General features: G+C 39.7%; 1 protein-coding gene across 1 annotated transcript in view; it reads right to left on the reverse strand.

Annotated features, from left to right (window-relative positions):
- ptk2aa (protein tyrosine kinase 2aa) overlaps positions 1 to 10,508 on the reverse strand; it is a 69,650-nt gene extending 59,142 nt beyond the window's left edge. The window contains exon 1 of the mRNA XM_088010278.1: positions 10,065 to 10,508. The gene's annotated coding sequence lies outside the window, so the exon portion shown is untranslated. The remainder of the gene's footprint in view (positions 1 to 10,064) is intronic.
- Between the last annotated feature and the right edge of the window lie 557 nt (positions 10,509 to 11,065).

The raw sequence follows: 11,065 nt of genomic DNA on the forward strand, positions 1-11,065 counted from the left end.
GTTTTACATTATTCTGCACAACAAAGAGTGGAGAGACATTGCTGCAAACAAACAGCCATAGTGCAATTCATCAATGAACCTTTGTTACAAGAGGGAGCCTACTGGTGACTAACGACAAAGGCAGACATGTATGCACTGACTCAAGGACAGACACTGCTGGATTATCCCCACATCTGACCTCAGCCTGGGTTTGCGTTGGAACTCCAGCATTAGTGAGACTGACGTCACCTACAGGGCATGAATCCAGGTGTTTCACCACCGATCTTTGTCGCTCTCCTTGCAGGTTATTATGGCTCTGACCGACTGCATGATGGTGGCTGAGGATTGCGCCACAGAAGACGTGAGGTCATAGATTTGGCTGAGCGGACAGGTGTGATTGTGTCGTTTTTATTTTCTCCCTGGCTCTGAGTGAAGTCAAGACAAAATCCTCAATAGTATTTTATTAAGCAGTAAAATGTAGGTGGATGTTGGAATAAACAGCCAATTTACCTGAAAAATGTATAAGAGTTTAGTCCTCTTGGTTTTCAAATCCTTTGATTTTTACTCATTTTGAATTGATTTTTTTTAAGCAATCAAAATGTATAATTTGAATATTATACGACTGTGTAGGCCATAACACAGCAGTAAAAAAACATTTTATTTAAATTAAAAATCCTTTTTAATGGTCTTCTCTTCTGTAATCTGAAGAGCTTCAACTGTTGAACTGGACTACAGAAATACATGTAAGTTTTCAATTATATCTTAATTTATTGAGACACACTAATGTAATTAGTTAAACTTGTCTAAAGATTTTAAAGATTGTGGTTCTGATCCACAGTTAACCAAGAAGAGTCTTATGAAAATGACAGATTAAGGCAATTAATTAAACCAACATAATTCTCAAGGAATAAATACTTTTTTAACCAGGCTTTTACAGAGTAATTGGCTGGATTCCTGAGGAATCTTTTAGTTTGTTCACAGTCAAATATTTATAGAAAACTGTCACCCTAAAACAAACGGATATAAAGCTAAGTAAGCTTGAACACATTCGGTTATTGCTCCAACTCTGCCAAATTAAATTATAATTTTTTCAAAATACTCAAAATTGTCCATTAAGATTAAACCCTGATGCCTTCAGATGGTTTAGTTATCACTGCCTCATTTGCATACAAGAATGTATGAATATGTTAATTAGACCCGCCTTACCTCTAACCCATTAGCCTTCAGCTTTCACAGATGGGGAAAATAAGCCTGACTTCATGGCTCTTTATGAAGTGGTTTATTATGAACACTTGAGATAAATTACCATTTATATCACTTCTGTATTTAATTTCTGTCATTATGATCCCTCCATGTACTTAAGCATGTCAAGCACCACCATTCTAAGTCAGTGGTGAGTATCAAAACTAGGTTAAGTATCAAGGGCAGAGAGCTTTTCCGCCTGGTCAGATTTGATATCAGTGTTAGGAACATGAACCTCAGGCAACCCTTACTTAACAGTCTAACATTCCCTACAGTCTGTCTCAATGCTGATATTGCACACAACGATATCACACTGCAATTGTAGTGAGAACCATCCATTGGAAAACGACTATTACTCCGCTGGTTCAACAATGATAGTTTATGCTATACGACGCCCTGTTCAGCGATTAATATAAAACAGCAACTTGGCAAAAATCTCTTTTTTGCATCAACGTTTATAAATGCTGATCCCAAAGGTTTCAAATCCCAAAGATTTGAAACCTTTGGGATAAAATGCCATGCATGTCAAAAGCCCTCCAGAACCGACCCTTACATCTTAGCCCTTGGATTCTTTAGCAGCTCCCTTTAATTTCAGTATTTACGTTTATGCAAACATAAAATGTTTCAAGATGTTTTGCGGAGTCTGTCAAAGACGCTGGACAAAGAATAGACAGAGTGTAGAGCTACAGAAATACAAAACACTTTAATATAAAGTTGGGAAAACCAACTTAGCTGTTCCTATACATCTAACAACACTTGTGGTAAGTTATTCCAATCTGTAATTAAATAGAATTGGTTATTCTGGTTAGCTTGGTAAAAAAAAAACAGCCCCTTGTACTTTGCTTTGTACAGAAGGTCTGGGCTCTTTGCTGTTGAAAAACAATTGCACCCTGGAGGCGCAGACTGTGTTGAGGTATGTAATGCACCAGTTTGACGCTATGAAGCTTACCGAAAATTACCAGTACTCTAAGCAACCGTCCTCCACCGTGAGGAGAGAACCATCCAAACAAGATGGATGTTAATGTTAATTAGGGCTGTTGTAAACGAATATTTTAGTAATCGAGTAATCTATCGATTATTCTTACGATTAATCGAGTAATCGGATAAAAAAAATTATAAAATGAAATATTGGTAAATCTGGCATAATACCGGTGTTACTATCAGATATCAATATCAGTCCAATTTTTCATATTTGAGCATCCCTAACAGTTGCTTTTTTGTAGTTTAGAAAACTAACCTGTAACAATAATAGCTCACTTTCTAAGTTAACCAGAAGAAAAGTTATAGAAAAATCTGAAATTATATTGAATTTAATAACAAAGAGGCAGGCTCACAAATATGCTTATAAAAAATGTCTACAATCCAGCTTTTAGTTTATGTATTCATCTTCAGTGAGTTTAATAGATTAATTAAACTCACCTTGCCACCTAACCTGTCACGCTTTGGGTTTGAAAATACGGGAAATGCCGCCTGGAGTGGGAGGAGAGGGCGAATGAACGAACGTAAGATGGGGTGGAGGGGAGGAAATAGACCAGCGGACTGACGAACCGTTAGACCGGGGGACGAACACGGGGGAAGCAATACGGGATATTTACGACACCTTCACTGGTCACACTCAGAAACTCATCTACCAGCCATGTACGATGCGCTCCGCCACCCGTTTCTTCAGACCGGGATATGAAATTTATTGTGCGGTTCGTCGGTAAAGCTACATTTACACGGTAAGCATCAGCTACTCAGCCGCCCGCCCTGTTCAGGCTATCCGCTCACCTCAGCGCTCTTCCCGCCGTTCGCTTTCAACCAGCAGCCCCGGAGGAGAAATGCTGCCGTACTCCAGGCATTCCCCCAGTCATTTTAAGGATGCTTATTGGTTCCCCAAAAACGATAAAAAGTCGGGCATTATCATCAATCAATAAAATCCCCACGGGCCAATCTTGAAGACTGGACTTTATGCCGCTGAGACTTAGCTTTTGTCAACAACTCAGAGGCGGAAGTGAGAGCTCCGCGCAACGCAAATGAAGTCCCGGCCGGAACACGGTGCGCTAACTAATAAAACATAAATTAACGAAGCTTCGAGGCAGGTAAATTTTCCTCGAGGAATTTTAGTAATCGAGGTACTCGAATCATTCGAGGAATCGTTTCAGCCCTAATGTTAATTCATGTGGAAGCGTGACCAAAACAGACTGAAAGATTTTTTTTTACTTCCTCCGCTGTCATTGCTAAAACCAATCAGACTACAATTCCAAAACAGTGCAGAAAATCAAAGTCCCTGGTCAAAAATCGACCGGGGATATCCGAGTCAAGGGGAGAAAGGCCAGACTGTGCAACCATCCTGAATGTTTTTTGAGCAGACTTGCTCAAGAAAGCAATGGCCAGGCTAAGTTAATGTGCAACAATCCTAAAAGTGACATCAAAGTGTTACAGTGGAACCCTGCCTATTCACAGTTCAGTATTCAACCCTGCCTATTCACAGATATTTCTGTCTCATATCTGATGCCTCAGATATGACCTCAGATATACGGAAAATACGGAACATTTTCTGTTAAAGAATTATCGGAAAATGTGCCCATTTGCATATTTTTTTGTAGTAGCATTTCTATTCAAAAGAAAATGTAGCTTGGGAGCTGAAACACCTATGCACAAAGCACAATCCATCCAGAAGCTCCAGATACTTCCTTGTTGCTGATTGGCTGTACCTCGAAGAGCGAAGTTAAGGAAGACTATAAATCGTTCCAGCAGAAGTGCTAAGATGGTTTCCACTGTGTACATGCATATGAAGGTACATTTTGTATTTGAACTACTACAATAGACAGAAGCATTTTTAGAGAGTTCTCCATTATTCACAGGTTTTAGCTTTTTGCAGGAGGCCGTGGTCCCAACCCACAACGATACCAGGGGAGCTGACCCGCCCCCCCTCCAAACCAGCCAGATAGTCTGATTGTATTTGCACCATTAATAAAACCAGCAATTGCACAATGCAGACAGGAGAGATTCTGGGGAGAGACGGTTTATCACTCTGATGAACGGTGGCGACTCCCAGGTACATTATTATTATCAATTGGTTTGTAATTATTTTTTTTAACAGTATCTTATCAAGATATTTTATGGAAACACAAAATACTGTTAATTGGACATAGTAACTGTAATAGTACTGGTTCAGATTTAAAAAGCATGTGGGAACAGATTTGATCTATCATCCAAAAAGAAAGTGGGAGCATCTCTACACTCTCATTAGTTAATGGTTTGTACCAGAATGTGCCACATTTTTTAATGACATTAATAAATTAGTCATGTCTGAGGGCACATTCTGAGATACTGTGACTAGGAGAATGGTAAACTAAGGCCCTGCTCAGCAGGACGTCAGAGAAACCATATCAAAAGAGGGGATTTCCTGTTTAAAAGCCATTGTGAAACATCAACATGTTGCAGGTGAAGCTGAACACAGATAGTGGGTTTTATATTGAGGAGAAAATATGAGCGGAAAATACAGAAAAAATATCCTTCCCTTCAACATCTGCTCCTCTCATATTACTCCTGTCTTTCCATTTAACAATGACCAACAATTACTTCTTTCTCCCAGCCTTCTGACTCACTCCAATGCAATTACACTGATTGTTCACTAAAACACGACAGCAGTGCGCACACACATGAACTCACTCATCAAAGGATGAGAGGCAATTCATTGGAGCATCTAAGCTGTTTATTTCTCGTAACCATAGTTTAGTCACAGTTCAGTGAAAATTCTGCAACAACCATTGGCTTGTCCAGACACTTCTAACCGAGGAAGCTGCATTGCTTCTCATGTTGACACAGTGCCAACTGTATTAAACAGTTATTATACCGGTGACACTCTGCAGTGACCCGCTTGACCAAAGGTGGCTTGCTCCAAGTGAGAACAACTCCGTCTGTCCTTGACTGTGCATGCCCCGAGCAGGGATAAGTCATCACTGCTGATGTCATTTCCTGGCATTGTAGCAACCTTCAGTTCATACAGCTAGCAAACCGCATTGCACATTCATCTATCAAAGTGCATGAATGCGCACACTGGTCCTCTAAACAGCTCTGTTTTAGCTGCGTCAGGCTGCTGAAATCCAATCGCACAACTAGCCAGACCTGCAATTACTTAACCAATAAACTTGTGTAGTAAACTTCAGTCTCTGCAGTTGAAGATATGTTTGATAAGCATTACACTAAAGTTATAACAGATTGCTGCGCAAAGTTTAAATTAATGCTGTTTGCAAAGATCACGCATCAACTTAGACGGAGTATAGGGTTGAACATGTTAAATGTCCTTCAAAGTGCACTTTAAGGGAGTTTAAAGGCTTATTATGAAGTTAAGCTAATTTTTTTTAGGTTCAGAACAATTTACAAGTAATTTTAATAGCAAATAAACATCAAGCAAAAAGGCTATTAATTAAACAGAGTCAACGTGTCTCAAACTGTTTTGCATCAAACTGTTCTACTCTTGCTTGTTTTTCCATTATGACTCCTGCAACAACAACAACAGCATCAAGTTAAACTTGCTGCTCTTGGCTTAAATAAAACACACTTGTTGTATTTTACGTTTTGTTGAGCTGCACTGGGTGGGACCTTAGCTGCATTTCAGCAAAAGGAAAGAAAAGTCAGTGTTTACGTTGATGTTAGGGATTTTGGCTGTGATTTCTGGAGTCCACATGTTAAAAAGACTGGCTAATGCGAACTGCACATAAAAAAAAAAAAAAACATACGAGTCACCAGACATTTATAGTCAAAAACAATACTGTAGGCTAGTTTTTTCCAGCTGTATTATCACATTACGTAACTGAACCGCAACATTAACTGTCAAACGCAACCACATGGGTTGACAGTGAAAGCTCTAATCCTAACTCTAAGAAGTGAAAGACTGACTGACAAGACAAGGATGATGTTTATCCAAGTTATCCGTGGTAAACAACATCCTGATTCCAGTACAAGAACAACAAGCAAGCAATCATCCAGACAGACATGCAACTCACCCATAAATACTAGCAAAAGCATGAGCAGCGTAGCTGCTTTTGAGAGGAAGAAGGCGTTTTCCTTTTAGGCTCCTGAGGGACACGGCATGTTTTAGGATGTACAATAAGTGCTCTGAAAATGTGTGAGTGAGTGTGTGTGTGTGTGTGTGTGTGTGTGTGTGTGTGTGTGTGTGTGTGTGTGTGTGTGTGTGTGTGTGTGTGTGTGTGTGTGTGTGTGTGTGCCGAGGGGCGTGGGGGTCTGCTTCCTGAATGCATCCCAAAAGCAAAGGGAATGGATGTACAATTTGCTCCTTATCTCCAAACACCCAAACCTGCATTAATTCTCCTTTTCCCTCAGAGTTAAAACCACCTCCGGGATTGTGAGATGCAGGGCTGCAAAGTTTATTACAGACAGATGCTGAATATTTAGCTTCGATGCAATATGTAAAGTTTTGTATAAAACAGTGTATTTGCAGCAGGGACAACATGCATCGAGCACGTCAACATTTTCTTTTTTCAGTATACATATTTCTAAACATGCTGTTGGCATAAAATCTACACCATATTTTAGCAACAAACCAAGTAATCCATAGTTACAAAGAGATTAAGACAATAAAATTCAATAATTATCACTGACTTAAATCTTTCTCTGAAACCAATATAGAGTTTTCTTAGGTGTTATTTTCCCTGCAGTAGCATCAGTCCAAAATGTGGAGTGTTTGGGAATGAACAGACGCATGTGTTGAGATTTTCAATCTGGTACTGTGCATAAATATAAATAAACAAACACAGTGCATTTGTCAAACTTCCAAAACAAACAGCAGTGATTCCTCGGTCTAACTGTTCGTTCATGTTTTCTCTTTCCCACCTTTGCAATCTGGATGTGCCAAAAGCAATCTTAAATTTGGCGAGGACTGAACAAACAGCTGAGGTAGGTCCGGGGCTGCCAACCGCTTAGGATTAAAAAAATAAATAAATAAAAAAAATTCACTCTCTCACTCACACACACACACACACACGCACGCACACACACACACACACACACAGCCACCCTGCTTGCCTGGAAAACACTCAAACTGCAAAGAAACAAGTGCAGAGTTGTGCGTCTCTCCAAAGTCAAATTACTTCATGAAATCCTCATGACACACACATACTGTGTGTCAGGATGTCTACATGCCTCCGCAGATGGCGACTGCAGTGAGTGCTATCACTTGTTAGACTCATTATGAGTCACGGTGTACTGCAATCTAGCAACACAACACTGCTGGCTGTGTTACACTCTTGCCTTTTTCTAGAATGTTTTCCCATTTGCTCTCTTCTGCAGACAAAACTCGAACAGAGACCAAGTACGGAAGACCTTTAACACACATGAAGAGACAGAACAGATAAAAACACAGCACACATCTCTGCAGGGTAGTGGACTGCCCCGGCAGAACTGAGTGTAGCCAAGTGTTTCTATAAATACAGGCCTCCTGCACTGCTCTGCACTTTATACACACATATGCAGAGAGATATAAGCATGCACACAGGCTACCACGCCTGTGCTGGCCTGCCGTGGATCTGCCACAGGAAGGATTGAATTAGGAAGGTGAAGCGGCGCGCGCAACTGCATGCTAAGCAATTTCTTCAACTCTTACAGTTTGGAAAGCCTTTTTACAAACACAGCGATATGAAAATCGAAAAGACATTTTGAGTAATTAGCACACATTACCGCACTCTGCTGCAGTAGTTGCAGAACGCGTGGACTATAATCATTTTTGAGCCAATTTCTTCCGCAAGTTAGACATCATTGAACACCATCTCGAAACTGCAGGAAAAAGGATTTTATTAATAGCAGAAAGGATTTCCTTTCGAAGCCGGCAGCACTCAAGAGAGACGTGTGCTTTCAACGAGCCGCACATCAAAGAGAGCATTTCACCTCTGGCTTGTTGTAGTGAAGGAAGTGGCTCCTGCAGGACACCTTCCTGACAAGCACGTCCACTTTTCAGATGACAGGAGTTTGTCATTAGCCACCACAACCAGCTGAGTTGGTGTAGATAACTTTAATAATGTGCTGTCAAACATATAATTAGTAAAAACAAAATTAGAGTGGACCACACCATTTGCATCCTGCATCCTGGATCGCATCAATATACAAAGCAGCACTTAAGATATGGAAATGTAGACGTGCAGAACCACGCTCTAATTTGTGCACTGTTAAATCAGAAGCTCCGGTGGCCTCAGGATACATTTTCTTGCATGTAGAATTTGAAGCAGAGGCAAACAGAGAACCTCTTTCACACTTGAGCGTAAGCAGAGCAGAGCGCACCGTTTCTGACGATTGCATTGAGCACTTCTTCAGCGTCTATAATCCAACACAAGATTTTAAGATATTCAATATTTAACTAAGTGTGAATAACCTCCAGGCTTGTTATTGTATCATGGAGATTAAGATGTTGCTTTACATAAATTCAGATAACCGTTTATCTGTAGAAATCAAGCTGGCGAGTGTTACAAAAAGAAATGTTCTCATTTCCTGATTCAGTGTCTTTCCATAATTTGATTTACCTCACATTACAGCTTAAAAGGAAAGGGAAATAAATGTTAAAGTTTTATCATTCTCTCTATCTGGACTAATTTGATTGTACATATCATGCCTTCTAGTTTTACGCCATTTTTAAATATTGACAGAGGGCGACTACATTTTCCCCTTACTTATGAGAATAAGAAGTTCGACAACAAGAAAACATTATTATTAGCAAAAAAACCTCATCACTCTTGTCACTTTTATTGTGGTAACAACATGTTTGTAACCCAAGTGACTACTGGCTAGTAATCAGAGCAGATAGCCCTACTAATTAACCAGTAACAGGTTGTTACATTTCCATATAAAAGCAGAACAGCAAAAAGGTAAAATATTGTGTGAAATTGGGGTCTGAGCATTGCAAAAGCTCATGTCTCATTTGAGCCTACAGAATACAAGTAAACAACTTTGTAGAGGTAATTTTATTACACACAGAAAAAGGGGTGGAAATAGCCAAGCTTTGAAACAGATCTATTAAGAAGCTGCTTTATGTGAGCATCAGAGTTGTGTGCCACATAGAAGATTATTTGGGGGAGGGTAGAGTTTATCTTGATTGAATGAGGATTTACAACAAAATTGTAAAATCAATTGAAAATCTGATGGCATGTACTGTGGGACAAAAGAGAAAATGTACTTAGCAGAAAAGTATCATATGGCATCGAGAAAAAAAGGAAAACTAGAGAATACCAACTGAAGAGCTGGAGTAATAACTTGTCAATGTATTTGGATAAACTCCCGAATCCACAGTTAAAATATCCCTAACACTGCAAAAAAACAACAACAAAAAAAAAGGTGACGTGAAGGCAACAAAACAGCTAATTATTCCAGTGTAAGTATGAAATAGCAAGAAATAAGAAGTACGCCAAGGAATCACACCGAAAAGCTCCTTTACGTTAGAAAGTTCACCAAGTTCAGTTTGTTAAGGAAGAGTTTCAAGGTAACCCGACTGCTACTGGTAAGAAAGACACAGACTAAGCACAAGTTGAGAGAGGTTTTCAAGCTAAATGTAGGTTAATCCGGAGCTCTTATTTACCATGAAGTTACGACTACACTGGCAACCAGTTTGGTGGCGACGGAGGGGGTCACCTTTTCCAACTCTTTTAACTTACAAATGAGAAAAACAGATGTACAGTACGACCAGGCTACCGTATCCACTATTTTCCAAATAAAAGGGAGTGGATGAAATAGTGAATCCCCCCCCCCCCCGCTTTTCAAAGAGAGGAAACGACAGCGGCAGCCAGGACGAGCCGCATCCCGTCATATCTTTTAGCAGTTGAAAACAGTCCCGCAAACATAACATCACTTACGCTGACTTCTTCCAGGTCTCCTCCCAGAGGTTTGTGAGCGTTTCGCCGGCGGGAAGAGACGGCTTACTCTCGGTTAGTAGTCCGTTATTTCAGGTTGAAGAGCTGAGAGTTGTTTGAGAGTTACAGAGCTCCTGTCTGTCTCCGCTTCTTGCCCCCACACTCTCTCTCTCTCGTAGCCTGTTCCTGCTTCCCCCCTCTCCACATCCAGCATTCCAACATGGCTGCTGCACGGAGCAACACACACAAACACAGAGGGAGGGAAAGAGGAAAAGCCTGGCCCGAGGCACAGAATACAGCAGCATGAATGAATGGATGTGTTCATACCTCAAACATTTAAAATCCTACAACTGCTTTTTATAACCCAGACGCATGGTAGTTTAGAAAAACTTTCCACTAGATCCGAACAATAAAACGATTTAACAGAGCAACTAAAAATAAAAAAAAATGTACTTCTTTTACTTTGAATTTCTCAGGTTGAAAACACAGCCCTTTTTGTCAAAATCAGAAACGGAGCATTAGCAAATCTGAATTTTAAGATATAAATAGACCTATAAAACTATATTTAGTCAATAAATTAGGACGTAGTTTTCAGGCAATATGGCTCTCCACTAAGGGTGCCACGTTTTTAAGGGCAGCAAAAAGGGAGTGTGGAACATTTTTATAAGGTAGGAAGGCACTGTGAAGATATATTTGTCTATACTTTGGGTAGCTAATGATAGCTGAAATTGGACTCTAGTTTACATCTTCTAATAAATTAAACAGTATTTCACAGTTGTTGTTTTTTAAAGATGTTTGTGTTGTATTTGATCAAATTTAAAATCTTTTAATTGGTCAAACTAACAAAATTTCTTCACTGAGCAGGGATTTTTCTTAAAGCACATTATGATATTCATAAAACCAATATTACATTATTGAAAATACAAAGTAGGAAAAATTCCAAATACAGAAATTTTTGGAAGGTGGGGGTCAATATGACTGCCTTAAGTCGAAACAAGTGAATC

The sequence above is a fragment of the Poecilia mexicana genome, unplaced genomic scaffold (genome assembly GCF_051168715.1).
Source record: "Poecilia mexicana isolate PSO_F unplaced genomic scaffold, ASM5116871v1 scaffold_11, whole genome shotgun sequence".
NCBI classification, from domain to species: domain Eukaryota; kingdom Metazoa; phylum Chordata; class Actinopteri; order Cyprinodontiformes; family Poeciliidae; genus Poecilia; species Poecilia mexicana.